General features: G+C 39.5%; 1 protein-coding gene and 1 non-coding gene across 4 annotated transcripts in view; one reads left to right on the top strand and one right to left on the bottom strand.

The window, feature by feature from the left end:
• Positions 1 to 23027, bottom strand: part of GRID2 (glutamate ionotropic receptor delta type subunit 2) — a 1526424-nt gene that overhangs the window by 52397 nt on the left and 1451000 nt on the right. The window lies entirely within an intron of this gene.
• Positions 14362 to 14433, top strand: TRNAE-UUC (transfer RNA glutamic acid (anticodon UUC)). The gene has a single exon. It is a non-coding gene; the product is annotated as a tRNA-Glu (tRNA).

Here is a 23027-nt window from a genome sequence, read left to right as displayed (position 1 = left end):
TTCTTAGTAGAGAATTATATTCCCGATGAGTCAGTGCATGATTCATGATCCACAGACAAGAATATTGCATTTCCTTCTTTTGTCCAAAAGTATGAAAGCATTTGTAATCTCATTGAACAGAAAAATCTCAGAAGTCCATAAAACCTCACTTGAATTTGAAAACGGCTAATAGATCAATCCTGCTTGCATTATTGATATAAGTGTGCAAATTTCAGGGAGAAGGCAAAACAGCCTTCTTTCATATTCAAATAAAAAATACTCCACAGATTTGAGGCATTTATCTTGAAAAGCTTTTTACTTACTTTGAAGATAACAACCTCATTTGTGTGTGAGAATTGCATTAATTATTGACCACTTAACATCCTTCATCACTACTCTAGAAATTGATTTTCAAATTAATATATTTGTGAAAGAACAGGTTGCTGAAAGACAGATGCAAATTTCTAACCCTGCATAGGTAACTTCGATTTTGCCTTTGAAAACTGTAGTAGTCTATAGTGTCCTTTCTAATTTTGTTAGGTTTTTGGCTCTTAAATTCCTGCTGAGCTTTAAAAAAGACACTGGTTAGAGGATAGCTGACTTTTTAGTTGCTTCTGCTGGGAAAGAATTTGGGGGTAATCGGAAATTAAAAAGAATAAAGGCAGGATTTCTTTTTTTTAAGGCTATGTACACAGGAATTTCTGTGATTCTTTTGCAACTGGAATTTCCTTCTCATGTTCACGGAAGTATAAACTACTAAATTAAAAAGCTGAAAGTGAAAGTGTTAGTGGCTCAGTCATGTCCGACTCTTTGCTACCCCCATGGACTGTAGCCCACCAGGCTCCTCTGTCCATGGAATTCTCCAGGCAAGAACACTGGAGTAGGTTGCTATGCCCTTCCCTAGGGTATCTCCCCGAACCTGGGGTCGAAGCTGGGTCTTCCGTACTGTGGGCAGATTCTTTACCGTCTGAGACACCAGAGAAGCTCCTAAAAGACTGAAGACATCGTTTATTCTCTCTACTTCCCTCCACTCAGTCTATGGATGGGGAAACTGAACCAGAGAGAACAGTCATACTCCCAAATCATCACATTCAACACACACAAAATAATTTACATATTAGGGTCATCAGAGGCTCTTTGCAGCCAGAGGTAAAAATGCCAGGGTTCCAGCCACTGCAGGCCATCTCTTGGCTGTCCCGAGGGCTGAAGGGATCGATATTTTAGCAATATTCTGTGCATCTTCTAAGACACATCTGTGGGGAAGCACTGCTGTAGAGATTAAATGATTTTCTTACTGACTGACACAGAATAAATAGTTTAATTGGGGCTAGAACTCAGGTCTGTCCCCCAGTACTTTCCCCTCTCTTACCCTACACAGCCTCTAATATGCAACTATTTGGAGAAGACCCATCTCTTTTAGTTTCAGAGATGTGTTAGACTCTGAGTAAAATTTTCATCAATATGTTCCTTCAAACCACATGATATAATTGTAGCATGATTGCAAATGTATTCATGCTACAATTTGGGTGTACAAAAAATACAGCATTTCTCTAGAATGTAATTGATTTTCCTCAGGAGGAATGGGCCCGCTGAGCAGTGGGAACCAAACTAAAATTAGCTCTAGGAGTTAAAATTTAATCTGCTCTAATAATTTAACATGTCTCTAGCTTCAGCTCAATTTACTTGAATGAATTACTTCATCTTCCCCATTCCGCCCGGTTCCTTTGGTCTTTTCCAAGATGGCGTCAGGGTTCATGGGAGATGACGTCATGTCGCCTATGTGGGTGTTTGGTGTGATGGGCTGCTGGCCTCTTCCTGGTCCTTGGACCTGCCCTGGCAGCTCTCCTTTGAGATTCCTTGGGGCTGGGCCCAGCCCGTAGATACTGACTCGTGACTGCTGCTAAAGTGTGTGTGTGTGTGTGTGTGTGTGTGTGTGTGTGTGTGTACCCTCAGTCATGTCCAACTCTTTGTGACCCCCATGGACTGCAGCCCACCAGGCTCCTTTGTCCATGGGGTTCTCCAGGCAAGAGTACTGGAGTGGGTTGCCATTCCCTTCTCCAGGGGATCTTTCCAACCCAGGGATTGAACCCATGTCTCCTGCATGGAGGGCAGAGCCTTTACCACTGAGCCACCAGGGAAGCTGGTTGAGTCTGTTGAACTTGGCTAATGTCTTTCTCAGCTTCTCCAGCGCGTGTAGCCTCCTCCCTACTCACCCAGCCTCTGACATGCTATAACCTCTCTCCGCTTCTACCCTTTTCTTCATCTGGCCCCTGACTAGTGTCCTTTAGACACTACTCTAGTGTCCCCTTGTCATCACTGGGGGTCCCAAGGGTGGTCTATGTGCTCTTCCTCAACTTTTCTCCCACATGGGAAGAAGGGAGGCCTGGGAATGAAAGTGGAACTTCTTCTGCTTTCTCCTGACACTGTGGCCCTGGCGTCTCAGACTTCTGAGGTCTTCTTTGTTGCTGCAGAACCTGATGGGCCCAGGGAGCACCCCTAAGAAACACTCAGTGGGAGGGATGCTCAAGACATACGGGATATATGTATAAGTAGCTGATTCTTGTTGTTGTATAGCAGAAACTAGCTATGTTTGTACAGCTATGACAAACCTAGACAGCATATTAAAAAGCAGAGACGTTACTTTGCCAGCAAAGGTCCGTCTAGTCAAAGCTATGGTTTTTCCAGTAGTCATGTATGGATGTGAGAGTTGGACCATAAAGAAAGCTGAATGCCAAAGAATTGATGCTTTTGAACTGTGGTGTTGGGAGAAGATTCGTGAGTCCCTTGGACTGCAAGGAGATCAAACCAGTCAATCCTAAAGGAAATCAATCTTGAATATTCACTGGAAGGACTGATGCTAAAGTTGAAGCTCCAGTACTTTGGCCACCTGATGCAAAGAACTGACTCATTGGAAAAGACCTTGATGCTGGGAAAGACTGAAGGTGGGAGGAGGAGGGGATGACAGAGGATGAGAAGATGGGATGGCATCACTGACTCAACGGACATGGGTTTGAGCAAGCTCAAACTTGAGTTTGAGTTGGTGATGGACAGGAAGGCCTGGTGTTCTGTAGTCCATGGGGTTGCAGAGTCGGACATGACTGAGCGATTGAACTGAACTGACAGCAGAAACTAATACAATGTTGTAAAGCAATTATACTCCAATTAAAAATTTTTTTAAATGAATGTTTTGAACAAAAAATAAGAAAACTCTAATGGGGAGGAAAGTATCAAGTCCTCTACTCTTGTGCCTTTTAATCTACCAGATGTCTGTCTCTCCACTTGCCCATTTCCTTTCCCTTCCCTTTCCCTCTCCTGGAAACCTCTGGCCAGAAGAGGTACAGATTCCCTGGATATCCTTTTTATACTCCAGGACTAAAATTTTCTTGGCATTTCACCATAGTAAAAGGGAATTTTAGCTACATAATGATAGAAACTCTTTGATCGATACCTTCAGGCATTTCCTCAATTTGGAAGTGCTGAGGCAGCTCGGAGATAGAGATTGGTGAGGACAAAAATACATCTTTTAATATCGCAAAACATTTATTTGCTACATACTTATGAGTTTGATGTAATCAAATTAAAAATACATTTAGGAGTCTCTTAGTAATGTTAATGTTATTTGTCACTCAGAAAGAAATTTTGGAATAACTGAAAAAAAAAGTATTTTTTTGACACAGCAATTAGATCTGTTTTGACCTGGAAAATGTGGCGCTAGTGGTAAAGAATCCATCTGCCAATGCAGGAGATGCAAGAGATGTGAGTTTAATCCCTGGGTCAGAAAGATCCTCTGGAGTAGGAAATGGCAACCCACTCCAGTATTCTTTTCTTGCCTGGAAAATCCCATGGACAGAGGAGCTTGGCAAACTACAGTCCATAGTCCATGGGGTCCCAAAGAGTCACACACACACACACACACACACACACACACACACACACACACACAGAGTCATTTGCTGGGTGTTCACAAAGTTTTCCTCTCTATGGATACTGAGAAAGAATTAACAATAGCATGCAAAGGATTTTCAAAAAATGGGGGCTCAAAAGGTTTCTCATTCATTCATCGCTTCTTTAGTTATGGTCTTGGAATATGTAGGTAAACTTGGACCAAAGCCAAAACACTTATCAAAGACTCAGATTTAGCATTTGATTAAGTGGAGTGACCCTCTGATTGGCATGTTTGTTATCACTATTTAAAGATCAGAGTTATAAAAACAAATTCTATCAACTTCCTGTGAATCAGACATTAGTTGATTTTTTTTTTTTAAGTAAAATCTCTAAAAGATCAGTTAGGAGTATTAGATACAACAAATATTTATTGATAACACCTAATAGTTCAGTAATACTAATAGCCTAAAGGAGGCTATTGGCAGGATTTCTTTTGTTTAATTTGAACTTTATTAACTAGTTCCTCCAGTTAGTTGAATTAAATGCCAGTTGCTTATTCAATCCACTGAGATTACCTAAAATCATAGAGGGGAATACAGCGTTTTAAATGAATTCACAAATATCCCCTTTCAGAGCAGCAGTTGGGGCTTCCCAGGTGGCCCAGAGGTAAAGAATCTACCTGCCAATTCAGGAGACACAAGAGATGTGGGTTCAATCCCTGTGTCGGGATGATCCCCTCCAGTAGGAGATGGCAACTTACACCAGTGTTCTTGCCTGGAGAATTCCATGGACAGAGGAGCCTTGTGGGGTCCACGGGGCTGCAGAGTCGGACACGACTGAGTATGCACGCAGAGCAGAGGTCAGCTTTTGTGTTAGGGGCGTGATAGTTAATGCTTTAGACTTTGAGGGCCACATGGTCTCCATTGCAGCTACTCAACTCTGCCTTTGTAGTTTCAGAAACAGACCCAAGACAGGTTTGGCTTGATGGTTCTAATTGCTGACTGCTTTAGAAACCCCATAGCAAATAACTCCATGAAGTCAACAAGTTTCCACTTCACTGATGAAGATGTTGAAGTTCAGAGGGCTTAAATGATTTGGTCAAAGTCACATCATTAGAAAGCATCAGAGTCCGTTTTAAAACCAGAGTTTTTGACTCATTCCATTACTTTAGACTGTATATTTACATATGAGAATAAGTGATAATGCTTGCTATTAATATCTATGTGTCTTTAAATGAATACAGAGCTATCACGTGTTGATTTTGTATTCTACCATGTTGAGAAAGAATTCAAGTGAATTTTTGATATCCTTGGTTTTCTGATTATCCTAAAACATACATCTGAACATTTATCCTGAGACTGGGACCACTCAGGTTCCAAGAGTGACTGCCTTAATTATTCAAGATCATGTAGCATTTGTTGACTGAGTCAATATTTGCTGATTCATCTTCCAGGCAACTGGAACAACTGAAGTCAAAGAGATATGAACAGATATACCACTAAAAGAAATACCAGGGAAGTGACCATGATTGACTAAGAATGGGAAAGACAATTGAATGAGGCAGAAAAGGTGTTGTATCTTTTAATCAAAAGATATAAAAATGCTTTTTAATTATTCATGACTAGAAATACTATAAACTAATTAGAATTTTTTCAGGGTTGGTAAAGAGTTACTCCAGACAATGAATGAGAATGACAGCATGACCAGAAGGGCTCAGGGCCATGAGATCACATTCAACTCCTGCCCAGCGAGGTGAAGGGACCTGCCCACCTCCCCACCACAGGGCTGAGTCAACAGGGCTGGATTTAATTACAAGCTCAGTTATTGCTGAAGATTGCCGCATAGCCAAGACCTGCATAAAAAGAGAAGTTTTCCGTCTTGGTTCAAACCTGTTATCTTACTTTCTAATTTGAAGAATGTAATTTGATAAAATCTTTAATTGGTCAGATCTGGTTTTCTTATTAAGAAAGCAGTGTTCAATGTCCTTATGTAGTAACTAAGGCATCCATTTCTCTGTGTATGGGAAATAAAGTGTGAATTCATCCAGAAGACCTATTTTCCAAAGGAACAACAATAATAAATGCATGCACAAGGCTGCAAAGTTTATAAAGCACTTAGCAAAAACATTGCCTATCATTTGATTTACTTAAAATAACTTTGTGAGGGAGGAATTATAGTGACTGATTGAATGATTGATTGATCCCTCCCCCCGCCTTACTCCTTATTCTTTCTAAGTCCTTAAGAAGTCTGGTGTTATTAAGTTCTCATTTTAAAACTGAGGAGATTGAGACTAAGAGGTGGAGAAAATTTCCTAAGGTTGCAGGGCTGGTAAGTGATGCAGCCATCTCTTAAACTCGGGTCTTCTGACTTCTGTGTGGTTTTTGAATTTGCCGTCAAGATTTCTGGCATCCCTAAAGAAAACCTGTATAATTGGGAGCTGTCTCTTGATTTCCGGGCACTTTATTAGCTGAGGATTTGACTACTCAAGAGCCTTGGATAACATGTATTCCATTGTATCCATTAACAAACATTACAGTTTGTGTAACACAGCCTGTTGTCCCAAGAGAGCTCCATGAATATCACATGAGTTCATTAATCTCTCTGTGATTAGAATAAACGTCAGATGAATTCATCATCATGAGGCACTTCAGGGATTTTGCCAATGTTATCAAAACGAGGCAGTGTGTTCAAAATAAGTAAGTCCTTACTCAGTGTAAGTCAACATGTTGTGAAGTTTCTATTTATGTTAGGCAAACTTCTGTGGTCATTAATGCATTGAAAATTTTCCTTAAACAATAGCCGACCAAAGGTATAATACTTATTGAATAACATTTATCTGTTTTGAAAACTGCATTTTTTAGGCTTTAACACTTAAAATAATTTTATGTTCCAACACTGATGAGATTTTTGTTGTGGCCAAGAATCATCATACTTTATAGACATGCTATTTGGTTGAAGATGAACCTTAAAGTTGACATATATGATGCTCATTAAAATCGCTTTCTCTAGGTAGAGTCATCTCCTCCCACCCCAAGTCTTGCACTGTCTAAGGGGACAAAATCAGTCTTGTTCACAGAGAAGCAATTACTTGAAAAATCAAATTAGTAACATGATGGATCTCAAGACTTTGGTGACTAGCGAACTTTAATTATTATATATTTTATGTGTTTATGCTGGCAGTAAAAGTCAAGCACTCATTACAGAAATGGCAGACATGATCTTTCATAAAAGGAGTGCTGGGCGGCAAATGAATAGATAATCAGGATAATGAAAGCAAGCCAGAAAGACGTTGGAGAGCTGAAAAGACCCCTGACAATGGCTCCCACTGAGATAGAGGGCATAATTGCAATTGGAAAGAGAACACTTTGGGTGATCTTTTAAAATGTCAGCATCATCCTTAAGCTCAATGTGATATTTAGGTTATAGGGTAAAGGGGAAAAATTCTTTCATTCTGCAGTGAGAAACTGGCAGTGATCATCTCTGCTTACAGTCCATCTTCAGGCAATAAAAAATCTTTTCATCCAGACCTTTCAGATGCCTGTTTATGAAAAAGGGTCATAAAGTCAAACTTATTTTGCTTAGTGTATTGTATACATTTCATGAATATTTTCATGTCTTTGAGTCTGACAACTAAACCTTAAATTAAGTGGGATCTTGATATTCGCATTGTGTATAAAAGGATAAAGCTGTGATATATTTCTTTGGCATAGCCTAGGAGACAGAAGATGATGGAAAAGGAAACTTTTGAACGAGCAAACATTCTCATGAATATTTTCATAAACATTGAAGTTTTTGTAAGTTGAATAACAACTTAAACATATGGAAGTAAGTTGTTTTTCTAAGACCTATGTTAGTAGTAGGTACTTTAATAACAGGCACTTCCTTGGTAGCTCAGTTGGTAAAGAATATGCCTGCAATGCAGGGACCTGAGTTCAATTCCTGCATTGGGAAGATCCCTTGGAGAAGAGAATGGCTACCTGCGCTAGTTCTTTTATGGTGCTTAACTTAGAGGCTGTATATTGACATATACTTAAAAATCCTCAAGGTATATTTGTATTAAAGTTGGTGGAGAAATTCAGCATATAAAATTATTAGCCAAGAATTAGATCATTGATAAAAGTACAACTTAAAAAAATAATTTTACTACATTTTACTCATATTTTCATAGATGGAAAGTTTAAAGGATTAAAAATTATTCAACCTTTATAGGTGTATTGTGTTATATTTAGCATTATTCCAGCTCTCCTGGAAATTGCTTCAATTTTTTAAAGTTGAGAGCATTAAGATAGTCATGTAACATAAAGTTTTCTCAAAAGACTAGAACCACAGAAAAATAATGAGGCTCTCCATTTTAAATATTTTAGAAAGTGAATTCTACTTTCTAACTTTTTCTATCAGGAGCCTGAACATGCTATACTTCTATAAATGGGGTAAAAATAACAGCCCAAACTGTTTCTTGGATGATTATCTGCAATTATACTACAGTATGATTGAGCTGCAGTGTGATTATGTGTTCCCAAAGGGCAGCGTGGTGAAAAACACTGTGAAAAAGAGTCAGCAAACCTTGGTTTTGGAATGATGGGCACTGTAGGGACAACCTTTTGGGTCAGTGTTGTCTAGGAGGCCTCATAATGAAACCTACCTTAAAGGTACCTTGATCTGGGACTTGTAGCCTTCAGAACCGTGAGAAATAAGCTTCTGCTGATCAAGCCACCCAGTTTGTGGCATTTTGTTATAGCAGCCCAGGCAGACTAATACACGTGGATTGTGAAACACAGCACAGTAGCAAGTGTTATGTTTCAGACTATGACTGTCACTTAAGAACAGCTTGCTTATTCAGTTGCTCTTCCAGTTCTGGAATTTCTGCCCTTTTTCCTTCTGAATCATGTTTGGGATCAAACTGGTCTCAGTCTCAGAACCTGCAGAATTTATGCTGCTCCTTCTCTCCCTATCAATATTGAAGATGTTTTAAAACATCTTACATACAAATATCATTCTTCTTTAAAATATCACTTTATAATTTGCAGAATGTTTCTACTGGCATTACTTTGTTTTTATTACACAGCCCACAAATTAAAACAAATAAGTCCTCAATCATTTACTTTATTAAATATAGTTTTTATTTATAAACCCCTATTCATGTAAATGTGAAATTTCTGTGTCTGGGGGGGTTATAGCCATATAAAAATATTTGCAAATAAAAATAGTGTAAACAAGTGTAAGGGAGATATTTAAACTGCTCAAGAAGTGAAACTGTTTCAAGTAATTCACATATGATCATTTGTTATGACAAAACTGAAAAAAACTGAGAGATCACCTAAAACTGACTATAGATCATTATTCAACACAGGATCTCCAAAACCTTTATTGTGAATCCTAATAGCTAGCTTTACTTTAGTTGGTGGTAGCCAATTGTCATCCAAAGTGTAATATGGTCAGATGTGTGGCATTTGTTTTTAGGCTAATACTAAATACTCACTCTGTGGGCACATGATAATAAATAAGAACATACATTTTAAATACTTGGATTTAAAGAATACTTGGATTCCTTAAGTAGTTTTAGGATAAGTCTTATTTGAATAGATGACTGCTGTCTTTTTTTTTTTTTATGAGGCAGCAGAGATACTCTGATGTAAATGGTAATTTGTAAAAAAATTACATAATATGCTATGTAGCAGTGAGACTCTAATTCTGTGCAGAAAGGATAATTGATGTGTTACTGCTCTATTTCACAATTTAGTTTTCCCACGCATGGGAGATATGCTGGGAATTAGTCTATTCCATCTTCTTAATGAGACTTATCTATTACCTCAGATAATGTATCTATTTTCTTCAACCAGCAGGACTAACTGCTTACTGGAGTGAAGTTTTCAGCAGTTATTAAGAAAGAAAATTTGCCAATAGATATAAAGTCTGTCTTTCCACAAGTCTAGGTGTCTAGATAAAATGAAATGGGGTGTATATGCTGCTGCTGTGAAAGGGAAGTGGACACCCACAGCTCCCCCGTGCAAGCTCATGAGAGCTGCTTGTTATTTTCCATAATAGCAAGAGCTTTATGCGCGACAATGTTTACTCACTTAATGATATTATGGGAGGCTTCAATAACTCAGGGAAGAGGCTTGATAAAAATTGAGTGTCATTCAATTCTGATAACAATTGTGAGAGGGACTGTGTGGCTGGTCTCTTCAGGCAGAAAGAGGTTTTGTAACACCATGTGTATGTAACGTACGAAATGGAAGCATTTGCAAAGCCTGCTATTTCCCTACCCCAAACCTGACATAATCAACCTTTCATATCTATTCTAAATCCAATTAGAAATGAAAACAACCTAGATAAGTGAGGATGGGAAATATTTCTAAGATTCTTGATGAATGATCATGGGGTACAATTTACCCATGTTTGGGGAACCAGTTATATTTTTCAGCAACTAAATTCATCAGAATATTGGCACATTGTGAAGATTCTTTACCAATACTGGATTCTATGCTGTGTCTATTCATTTCTAAGTGAGTAAAAAGGATAAAACCCTATGATAAAGGGATCACCAAGCTAAAACTCAAGCTATATAGTTCACTGGAAATAATGGCATTCCACACACAATGAAGAGGCACACTGCCATAGCAACAGGGTGCTGTGAGGAGCAGATCCACTCCGTGGTTATTTACACCCTTGTTGGCTTACATTCTAGGAGAGGCTACACCCTATAAGTCTAAAGGAAGGATGCTTTGAAGTGATTTTCCTGGACTCATAACAGAAACAGAGCATTTGTCTCCAGTTCTCACAGTGAGGCATGACCTGCAACATGAATCAGATGCAATTAAGATCTAAGAATTGCTTCCAGAGTCCTTGTTACATAAAACACCAAGCTACCTCTCAGGGAGTCTCAGTGGTGGTTTACAGATCCTGCAGGAACTTTCATACATGAGAATTAGTCTAAGATGCATGAACAAGATAAGCTGGTTTTGGGATCAGCATCTCAGGTGGAGTGCAGAAGAAAGAGGAGTGCGGATGTTACCTATTCTTGTCACTCATCATTACCTAAGGTCACAGGGCAGAGTTCCTACATTTTTTAATATTCTTGTCAATATTTGGATTCTATTTTCTTTCAGCTCTGGGCAAAGGCTGCCTGTAAACATGCAGATGGGAAGGGGGGCAAATAATATCCTGAGAGTATACCTAATAAATTATGGCAATGAGTTCCAGCATCCCCTTGAGATCAGTGGTAACTATTCAGTCTCTCCTGTCATCTCCTCCAACCCCGTGCTGGTCTTATTACTTTTATTTATGGAAAAGATCCCTATAACAAATTGAGGATACCAATTTGGTGGATACATTAGGTGGATGTATTAGGTGGAGGATACATTAGGTGTTTCAGTGGGCACAAATAAGTGGATGATATGAATTCTAACTCCAAAACTATTTGCAAATACGCAGGTGTGTGAAAAGCATAGACATAATATATAATTGGTGATCAAAGAGAAGTTAAAGAATGACAGTGACATACAGATCAGGGTTTAGGACATGTGAAGGAAGGGAACAAATTTCTGGGCTGAGATTTCTGGAGGGGCGGGAGTGTAGCAGTTGAAAGTATGAGTATGAGGGTTAGACAAATGAGTGGAATCCTCATTTCATTACCTCTTGTTTTGGTACTGGCAAAGGGATATGACCTCTCTGAGCTTCAGTTTTTCTAATGAGATAACTCCAATCTTAAGTTGTATTGTCTATGCAAAGTGCTCAGCATGTCATCTGACATGTATTAAGCTCTTGACACAAGGTAGCTATCATTATGATCATTATAAAGACTCACGTGGATCCTCCATGATGACATTGTGGAGTCCACCTGCTCTAGGCTTCCACTTTGCCTTTTCAGAACCGAGCACTGCCACAGACAAGGACTAAGTCCAAACCTGCAGCGCTGCTTAGGGTCCAATGTCTATTCTGATCTTTTAGCCAAGAAAAGAAACAGAATGCCGAAGTGTGGAGGATTGAGACTGTGGGTGACAAAGCAGGCAGCTGTGAAAAGCCTAGGAAAATAGGAAGGTGGTGAAGGAGACAGCATGAAGCATTTAGGAGGCCAAGCCAGGGCTCAGAGGCCCTGTGGAGACAGCAAGGACAGTCTCAATTTCAGGGTCACCATTCACTATGTTCTTAACCATGTTTCTACCAACCTCTCATTGACCTGGTTTTAGTTTGAGGGACAGAATATGATTTGGGGTGAGGACACTTTCATTTCAATAGAACTAGATCACTCCCTAGGTCTCTTGTCAAGTTGAGAGCGAGGGGGCCACTGAAGGCCGTCACCGTGCAGCAAATTCACAGCTGCACAGGGAGCAACTTAGTAAATCACTGTCCTTCCCACGAAGGCTGCCATCAATAATACCGCAGGAGCCTTTCCCCCCAAGAACCAAGAACTGCCTGGAACTGTGGGAGGCCCATTACAGCACTGAGAATTTGATGTGGAAAAATGAGAGGAATAAAATAGTTCGCTCACCAAAGAGAAAAATACATGAAAAGCAACACCAACGTAAGTTTAATTATGAAGTCTTATTCTCGCCCTTAGGGAGTTCATATATTCAGATGCCAGCCACAGAGCAAGAGAGAACACAATGGGGAGATTTGTTGTTATTTATGAGAATCTGAATCCTAGATATTTCATGAGATCAGTTTCTTAGATTTTATACTAGCTAGAGGAAACCAAATTGTCAAATTGATACTCAGAATTCACAATACTTGATCTTATTGTCAGTAATATTAAAAATGTGCCTGTATTGACAATGCCAGTCCATTTTCACTTGTATAAACTCTTGGGGGCTTGAGAAGTATGACCTTAGCCAAGGTGTAAACTGGACTTGGAAATTCAGTAAGAAATATTGCAACATAATAGACCCTCAGCTTAATTCAGCTCTAGTTATCCCTGTAACAGATCCCCACGGCAAGTCTTCTCCATATGTGTCCAAGTGTGCTTAGCCAGTCAGTCGTGTCTGACTCTTTGTGACCCCATGGACTGCAGCCTATCAGGCTCCTCTGTCCATGCGGATTCTCCAGGCAAGAGTACTGGAGTGGGTTGCCATGCCCTTCTCCAGGGGATCTTCCCAAATGAGGGATCGAACCCAGGTCTCCTGCATTGAGGGCAGATTCTTTACCATGTGAGCCACCAGGAAAGCCCCCATATGTGTCCAACCCTTTACCAAATTTACCCCTGTCTATTCTCAGTGGAGGACCTTCATTTCCTACTTTATTGAGAAGGTTAAACCACTAGGTAGAAACATCCTCATGATTTTTAGTGACATCACTCCTCCTTCATTCTGACTCTTAGAAAGTGTCCCCATTCCTGGTCTAGGCTACTTTTAACAGAAAGCCTTGATGTCCACCTCTATGTGACTGTTCTAGGGATTCCTCACTTGGATGAGCATTAAAATCACTTGCATTTCCTTGGCTACAAACTGGATATTCTTTTTTTTTTTTTTCTAAGATTTTTTTTTTTTAGACCATTTGTGAAGTCTTTATTGAATTTGTTACAGCATCCTTTCTGTTTTATGTGTTGGTTTTTGTCTATGAGGCCTGTGAGATCTTAGCTCCTTGACCAGGGATCGAATTTGCACTCAGCCACCAGGGAAGTCCTCAAACCAGAGATTCTGATTTACTCATTCAGGGCTGGGATCTGGGAATCAATATTTCTAAACAGCACTCTCCTCAGGAGATTCCATATAATCATGCTGGCTTGGGGGAAATCACAGATTTATCTATCTTTTGAACTCTCTGTAGAAGTGCTTACAATTTTTAAGGACTCTTGTTAAAGTGATTTGTTTTACTTCTTCCAAAGGACTGCAAGCTCCTCAGGTCAGCTGGTCGTGTCTGGGGGATTTTTGTGTGCTCGGCAGTACTTTGCACGGTAGTTTGCACATTGTTGTTTAGTCTCTAAGTTATGTCCAACTCTTTGCAATGCCACAGACTACAGCCCGCCGGGCTCCTTTGTCCATGGGATTTCCCAGGCAAGAGTACTGACACAGGTTGCCATCTCCTTCTCCAGTGTATCTTCTCGACCCAGGGATGGAACCCACACGTCCTGCACTGGCAGGCAGGTTCTTTACCACTGAGCCGCCAGGCATAGGATGAATCAATTAATATGTTGAAGAAAAGGTAAAATTTTAGGGGGAAAACTATAGAATATGTGGTTACTAGGTGAATGCAGGCAGTAATAATAGTAATAGCTTCTCACATTTATTGAGCACCCACCTCTTGACTTGCCCTGTCCCCTTTACAGTGATTCACTTACATAAGTCTCAAAACCACTCTCTGAGGTTGTTGCCGATTTTATGTTCATTTCTGGATATTAAGAAACCCAGAACAGGCAAGTGCAGTATTTTTTGTAAGGTCATGCAGCTTAAAGACTGTTGTTTTGGGGTTTGTTTTATTTTTGGAAGGGGGATGGGAGAATATACAGCTTTAGAAAGAGAGCCTTATAGAGGTTCATTGAAGAACCATGACTTAGGGAATTCCCTGGTGGTCGAGTGGTTAGGACTTGGCACTTTCACTGCTGTGGCCCAGGTTCAATCCCTGGTCAGGGAACTGAGATCTGGCAAGCTATGCAGAAAAAAACAAACAAACAAACAAACAAAAAACCACACCCCAAACCATGACTTAATTCTGTAGAAAGAGGTGAGCTCACTTTGGCAAAAGTGATCAAAGAGAATGTTATAAAGGAGGTGGTTATTTGAACTGAAGTGTCAAGTTGTTGATACATACAGCAAGAGTACACAGCATTTCAGAGAAGGAACAGCACCCTCGAAGCATGCTGGTGTTGGGACAGTAGCTTCTGCCTGCCCCTCTGGTCCATTTTTCATTTGGAGGAGGCTCAGGGCCACTCCCTCCTCTCCCCCTCCCCCCTCATTTACTTGATTCCAAGAGTGAGAAAAAGAGAGATGGTTGACAGGCCAGCTCTTTGAAGCATGGAAACTAACTGTGACTATTACCCTATCAGTAACTAAACTTTCATCTTCCCCCTTGAAAATCATCTCAACCACACCTCTTCCTCCTTCCTGATCCATATCTGATTTTGTAAAGGATTATTTCCGTTACAGCTTGCAACTTTGATGAGGTGTCTTCTAATCTGGTCAAACCTCTGAAAGCCCTGTATCATAGAGGAAACTAGTACATTTTGAACAATACCAAAATGCAAATTTAAAATAAAACTGAAATGGTATTAAAAATCTCACCAATCTCTCTCTCTCTCTCACACACACACACACACACACACAATTAAGGAAAAGTACAAGGTTGGCATCCCTGCCTCTGCCCACTTTAGGTAATCCACCTAACAGAGCGAAGAAAACTGTCAGCAAAGGGAATGTTTTGAGTTGAGGCCAAGGATGACTGGAGCTGAAGCACACTTTATCCAGTAGTTGCTCTGGTTTACTTAACAGTCATTACTTGGCAAGAACTCGTTGACAACTACAATGAAATATGAAGATACAATAAATTTATCACAGTGACTTATGTTTTCCTCTGGGCTTTTTCTTTAACATGGCAGAAAAGTAAACAAAACAACAAAAACCTCAAAGAAGTAATTCAGGACTACGCCTCATCTAGTGTCCTTTCCTCTGTCAGGCTCTACATTATGTCAGACCTTGCAAGCAGTAGAATGGGTCATTTGACACACACTGAAGTTGTTTTAGGGGATTAAAAAATAATGGAAATGGAAAAACCATAGGGCATTTTGAAGGAAGTATGCTTGCTATCTTATGTACATGCCTTAAAAAAAAATATCTTGGTTTAGATGCTTATAATCATTTAACGGCTTTAGGCAGTTTTCTCCTAGGCAGAAGTGGCTCCAGAATCCTGTTCAGAGATAAGTTCCAACTAATTACAACTGGTCTCCTCAGTGCTCCCCAAAGAGTAATCTGGATGATGGAGAGAGATTCTTGCTCCAAAGTTCTATTCTGCCTTTCAGCTTGTAGAGTCTTACAGACTCTAAAACATTCAATTGATGTTGCTTTTCACAGTGGTAATTTACACTTAAAAAAATCCCACAAACAAATGAACTGTTAACCATACTTATAATTAGGATGGAGGCCCATGACGCTCTTTATGTACATCAGTTACCGAGTTCTTAGGTGATGACTCACTCTAAATACAGACCTTCATAGCATCTCTATACAGTGTCTCAACTCAGATGTCAGAATAAACTCAATTACTGTTTTGGTGAAATTGTGATTCATTTATAGATCATCTTTTCTTGATGGTAAATAAATGATGCTCTTTGTTATAATGCTTTTTATTCTTACTGATTTCTCTAAATAGTTGTGAAACAATTTTTAAGTTGTTAGACTTCATACACCCAAGAAAACCTACCAATTCAACAACCAACATAACCAAATAGTCTTTTCTATAGAGTAGGAGACACTTCCTTTGCAGCCTGAAAAGCAATACTTACCTCACAGTAACACTGTGAACATTAATAAAGTTTCTCAATTTTTAAAATATTTTTAGGACAAATGATTTCAAACAGCAGATAACCTTTAGTAATTTTACACTTGATAATATAACAAATTAAATTTGATTTTTAGTATGCAATTTCTCTGAATGGCTTAAAACATTGTACATATAACACTCTACTTGAAAAACAGATATGTATAGCAATTTTTTGGTTTATAAGGTGAATAGTCTTTATAAAAAGAGTAAGACTAAGTCAAAGGGTGATTATCCACTTTTTTCCAAAGTACTTTATATGGCATAAAGTTCATTTAACAAGTGATAAGCAGTTACTACATGCCAAACATGAAGCCAGTGCTGGGAACAACAATAGGCAATGAGAGACGGTCCCTGCCCTCACCAAGCATACAGCCTCACGGCCAGGGGAGACTGGCATTAATTGAATAGTCACAAAACCTAACATTGCCGCTGAAAGAAGAGCTACACATGGGAGTCATTTGTGGGGTCTATAATGACTTGCTTAGAGATTCCGGGGGTCAGAAGAAGATATATATTTTAGAATAGTCTTCCAACTCAGTTACAAATTAATTGCTTTCATAGTTAGAGCAGAATGGAAGAAAAAGTTATTTACAGACAGAGGCATTTTTTTGGCTCCCTACTGAATTACATATGCTTTTAAACAATTGCTTTCTACTTTACTTCTGTGGAATAACAGGACTTTGGATACATCTATCAAGAAGTGTTATGATCAGAGCTAATGGATGTCATGTCATCATTGCTTTTTTTTCCTTTTTAAGGATTATGTACCTTTTGCGAGATATAGCTTGAGAAGGATAGACTCTTGTCTTACATAATCCACACACATATACACACACACAAACAAGGTAAGAGTGAAAAAATAATCTGTTCTATGCCCTTGTGAAAAATTTGGGACTTTTTGCCAACATCTGCATCAATCAAAGAGCATTACTTTATTAGGCAATTTTCAAGGGAGAAACAGAATTGATCAAATCAAATAATAACAATGAATATAACCACTAGACCAAAAGTCCATTTTAATCACTAGACTAAGCAAATGAAATAGCCTCACTACGTAACAGAAAAGGTCTGAAGAGAAAATTTTAGTTGAAAATGATCTATTGTAATATACTGCATTGATTGGTTTAAATAATGTTCGCCACAAACACAAAGTAAAGTTGTCATGACTACCATGGGGGGAGCAAAATTTGCTACTCCAAAATGTCTCCTTAGTGTGCAGATTATTTCCAGCTGAAAACAACCAAGGTCCAAAAGACACAGGAAAAAACTTTGACCTTTCCTATAACTGCATACAAAAATTTAGATTAGAGGGTCTGTTTCTGGGATATACCTATTACCAGAGACATCTGCAAAGAATACAGGCTGGCAGGGCCTCAAGAGATCAGAGTCCACTGGGTCCCATCGTCTTTGCAAGGCTCAGCTGACATTTGTTTACCAAACATTTGCTTTTCTATTTTCACGAGAATTGCCTTCCTCCCCTTTGAAGTCCCAAACAATTACCCCCAACATCCTCTTCTTGTAGTAAAGGTGAAGGATTCAGCCATTTTTGCGATTCACTCAGGTTTTTCTGGGTTTCTCCCAGGTATACATGTCATTAAGCTTTTCGGGTGATTTTCTTCTGTTAATCTAACACATGTCAATTTAATTCTTAGACCAGCTAGAAGAACCTAGAAGGGCTGAGGAAAATTTCTTCCTCTCCTGACACCACCAAAATGCGTTTTCTTTTTCATTCATTTTTTTTTCTTTACATCTTGGTAGTCCTACTGTGAGTAAATCCAGCAGTGAAAACATACCTTGATACAACAGTTCCTGAGATGATTGCAACTCAAATGAAAAAACCTGAGGTTCAAGAATCTGTAGAAAACAAAATGTTTATTAGGGAATTCCTGGTGGTGCAGCGGTAAAGAACGAGCCTGTAATTCGACCCCTGGGTCAGGAAGATCCCCTGGAGAAGGAACAGGCTTCCCAGTCCACTGTTCTTGCCTGGGAAATCCCATGGACAGAGCAGCCAGGAGGACTACAGTCCATGGGGTGGCAAGAGTTGGACATGACTCTCTTTTGGTTTAGTGAGTAAACCACCACTACCACCAAAATGTACACTGGCCTATACATATCAGGACAGTTGGCTATCCTACCTTGTGGCTACTATTTAATCAAGTCATCCAAGGAACCCAGCTAGGGCTCCATACATAAGGCATGGAACAGAGAATCCCTTTGCCAGGGCTTTATGTGACTGATTGTAGCAACACAACTCTTGCAAAGCAGCCCTTGCATTGTATTCACTTGTGTAGCTATTTCCTAAAGTAAGCACTAGGCATTTTGTTAGAAAATGTTGAGTGAACACTCAGCTAATCCCCCTTTCCACAAGAAAATAATTTTTATGATCTATGAACTTCAGGATATTGCTGGCCCTTTATTCTTTCTCAATTTAGACATTAGCTTTTAGAATATACAAAAGACATGGAGAATTTTCCGGTCCTTTGGCACAACATCACCTGCTGCTCACTTACGCTTGCAGAGACCACTCGAGGCACCCCCACTATGTTAGCCCTTGCATGCTCAGTCTCTTCAGGCGTATCCCACTCTTGGCGACTCTATGGACTGTAGCCCACCAGGCTCCTCTGTCCATGGGATTTCCCAGGCAAGAATACTGGAGAGAGTTGCCATGCCCTCCTCCAGGGCATCTTCCCACCCCAGGGACTGAACTCACATCTCTTCTGCATCTCTTACCTCTGCTGCATTGACAGGTGGGTTCTCTACCAGTAGGGCTACCTGGGAAGCCCATATTAGCCCTTACTGAGCATTTATTCTCTCCACCCATCTTACCTACAGATGAGTTCTTTCTCCTCTTCTCTTTCTTGCTTAGTCAAACTCTGAAAATGATTGCCCTGTAGCTAAAGTTGTATCAGTACTATGCACCTGTCTCCAAGACACTTCCTCACATTCCTTTCCTCTGAGAGCATTCTTCATTCCAGAAAGAAGGTCACAGAAGATAACCTTGAGGGCCATCAGAACCTGTTCTGGAATCACCTGACACCAGCCCTAATGACCTCAATGCCCCCAGGAGAAGAAGACTGCAAGAGTACATCGGCTCTCATCCTTCCCCTATTTTCCACCCTAAAACTCTAAGACCTCTTCTAGCTTCACAGTCTTGAGAAGGAGGGCACAGTCTTGAGAGTGCTAGCCTGCTGTGTCCCCCTTTTGCCTGGCAAAGTATTAAAGCTACTCCTTATTACTCCTCCAAAGCTCTCTCTCTGCATTTCTATTTGGCACTGGTGAAGAGAGGTGGAGTTTTTCTCAGTATTTCTATCGGGATTTCTTTGCAGAGCTGCTGTCACTGCAGGGGAGACTAACCTAACTGGGGACGGACCGTGCCAGAGCGTCCACTAATAATCACAGTTTAATGTTTTTCTTTTCTTTGCTGAAAGAAGAGTAAGCTCTGTTAGGAACAACGCGAAGCAAAAAACAAACAAACAAACATATACAACTAAAGCAATTGCAATTTTCATCTTCACTATAATTGAAAATACAATTTTTTTTTTAAAACAATACATTTAATTGAATAGTTGAACGTGGCTCCATATTGAGCTTCTGAGTCAACACAGAAAGAGAAGCTCAGATTGGCTTAGCCTGTGTTTTATACTTTTTTTTAAAGACCAAGTGCAAATTTAAAGGGAAGTTCCCTTCCCAAGCTTCCCAAACTGTGGTTTCCACTCACAGATTAAGGGGTCACCCACTGCTCTTTGGTAACCTCACCCCCAAAAGAGGTCCTCATCCTCACTGACATGAACAAAGTGTCACATATTGTTATAAACATGCATCTGCCTCTGCTGTGTAATCTACTTTGTTGAAATGAGGAAATTAGAGTTCTGTGGCTGAGGAATGTATTCAATAACTAGGAGGCAACATTTTCCCTCTTATTGAATTGACTTCTGCTCTGTTTTTCTCTAAGCCTTTTAAAATCTGCCGTAGTTTACTAAAGCAGATGGACTTCAAATTGTTTACAACACCAACAATAAAATTCTTGATGTGAAATTTAGTTTTTGTAGGTTTCTTCCCCCAGAAAATTTACATTGCATCAAACAGTTGGCTGTGAAAAAATAATGATGACGACAATGAAAAGTACTATAGCTTAGAACTACCCAGCACTTCTATGATGTTAGACTTTATGCTGCTTTACATACATTATTTATTTTCATTCCCAGAAAACCCTATGAGAAAACATATTTGAAATTATGTATCCAATTTACAGATGAAGGGATAGAGGCTCAGAGAAGTTAGGTTGTTTGGTCCATGAAGGCAGGGCTTGTGGTCTTGTTTGTTGCTAGTGTCTTGAACAGCACTGGCACTTACTGGGCATAAACACTCAATATATATTCATAAAGGGGCTTCCCCGATGGCTTAGTGGTAAATAATCTGCCTGCAATGCAAGAGACACAGGAGAAATAGGTTTGATCCCTGGGTCAGGAAGATCCCCTGGAGAATGAAATGGCAACGCATTCCAGTATTCTTGCCTGGATAACCCCATGGACAAAGGAGTCTGGCGGGCTACAGTCCTTGGGGTCACAGAGAGTCAGACATGACTGAGTGACTGAACACACATATATTCATAAACTGGATGAATGAACAGATTCGTATCTGGGACATATATTAGGGAGATTCAGGAAGGACAGAGTGATGAAACTGACAATGATAAAATGCAGAACATCATGAAGAATAGCTTAAAATGATGAGTAGTAATAAAGGAGGACAGATTGAGGAGATTAACATGTTTCTTAACCAGTAGTTTTTTGGACTGACTGCTCATCAGCATCACCTGGGGATCTTTTTTTTTTTTTAAGTTCACCTGGAGATGTTTTTAATGGAATACTTTCATGCTGTAAGAAAAAAAAAAAAAACTATAAAAAGAAATGTATACATCAAAAAGTAAAAGTTCAACATTTCCTTTGCTTTCTTTCCCAAACTTATTTCTTAGTTTTGACTTTATTAACAGTTCAATGTGTAACTTTTATAAACCTTTACATGAATATGTACACATCATAAACACTTTTTATACTTAAGATAATATGAAAAAGCTGTCATATGATTTGCTTTTTGAAACTGAAGAATACTGTATGCCTTGGACATCTGCCAAAGTCAGCGTTTCATTCAACTATACAGACATGCCATGGTTCACTTAAAGTCTCCTACTGATGGACACCCAAATGGTTTTTTAAAGTATAAACAAAGCTGTAATAAGAATCCTTGTATCTATATCTTTCTACATGTGTTCAAGTACATTACAAGGATAAATTTCTAAGAGTAAAATTACTAGGTCTTAGGGAAAAAAGGTTAACACCCATTGCTAACTCCTTCCAAAAAAGCTGTAGCAATTTACTTGAGAAACTTTAAAAAAACTATAGTCTCCCTGGGCCCGTATCCATGTTCACTGAGACAAAACCTTGGTAAGTAGAGCCTGAGTATATATATTTTAAAGTTTTCCAGGTGAAATCGGTCAGGTGTGAGAACCACTGATCTAGATCATTCTTTTTATTTTTTTGAGCAAAGCGTGGGTGAGATGGAAACTAAAATAAGCCTTAACATGCGGAAGAAGTTGGTTGGAATTATAAAATCACTAAATTATCAGTAATTTATATTTCCATTGCTTCCAAATACTTTAATTCAGCATTATGATTACTCCTTTTAGGTAAGTAGAACAGAAAGAAAAATGAACTGAATCTCTGAAAACGTAAGCTTCCACAAACAATAAGACTAAAGACTAAAACAATAAAAACCAAGACTAAAATTCAGATCCTTAGAAAAGAAAATTTCTCCCCTTGCTCCCTCCCATTAAACCATATAGCAAAATGAATTATGACTGTATTGTTCTGTCCTGTTAGAAATCTAGGCATGCTAACCCTGGGAAATGAGATTTCTGATTTTAAGACAGTTCAGCATCACCTGTAGACCTTGAGACAACCAGTCGTCTGATAGTAGCATAAATAATAAACATCTATGTCTACACATTTTGTCTCAAAAGATCCAAGGCTGGGGCTATAGCCAGACTGACCCTGAATAACATTGCTAAAAGCCCTTATCTTAAAGAAAAGTGATGGGGACAATGGAAGTAGCCAAATGAGACGGCTGCTCTATGTGGATTAGAGAACCAAGTCTCCCCCAAAGGTAGACAGTGGAGCGGCTAGTTCTCAACAGTCTCCCAAGGTTTTGCTTGGTAGGGCTGCTGCCTGAGCTCTGAAGTAAATATTTCCATGAATAAAGCTTCAATCAAGAGTCATACAGAGCGAGGTAAGTCAGAAAGTGAAACAAATATCCTACATTAACACATGCACGTGGGAGCTAGAGAAATGGTACTGATGAACCCATCTGCAGGGCAGGAACAAAGACACAGACATCCAGAACAGACTTGTGGATACAGAGGGGGAAGGAGAGGATGGGCCGAACTGAGAGAGCTGCATGGACACACATACTCTACAATGTGTAAAACAGATAGCCGTCTAGCGCAGAGTTCAGCTTGGTCCTCTGTGCTGTTCTTGAGGGGTAGGGTAGGGTGGTGGGAGGGAGGCTCAAGAGGGGGGATATTTGTATACATACAGCTGATTCATTTTGTGGCAGAGCAGAAACTAACATAACATTGTAAAGCAATTATACTCCAATAAAAGAAAAAAGTAACTTAAAATCTACCTCTCAAGAAA

Source organism: Odocoileus virginianus, chromosome 21, assembly GCF_023699985.2.
Source record: "Odocoileus virginianus isolate 20LAN1187 ecotype Illinois chromosome 21, Ovbor_1.2, whole genome shotgun sequence".
NCBI lineage: Eukaryota > Metazoa > Chordata > Mammalia > Artiodactyla > Cervidae > Odocoileus > Odocoileus virginianus.
Note: the sequence above shows the minus strand (reverse complement) of the source record. Positions and strands in the feature narration are given on the sequence as shown.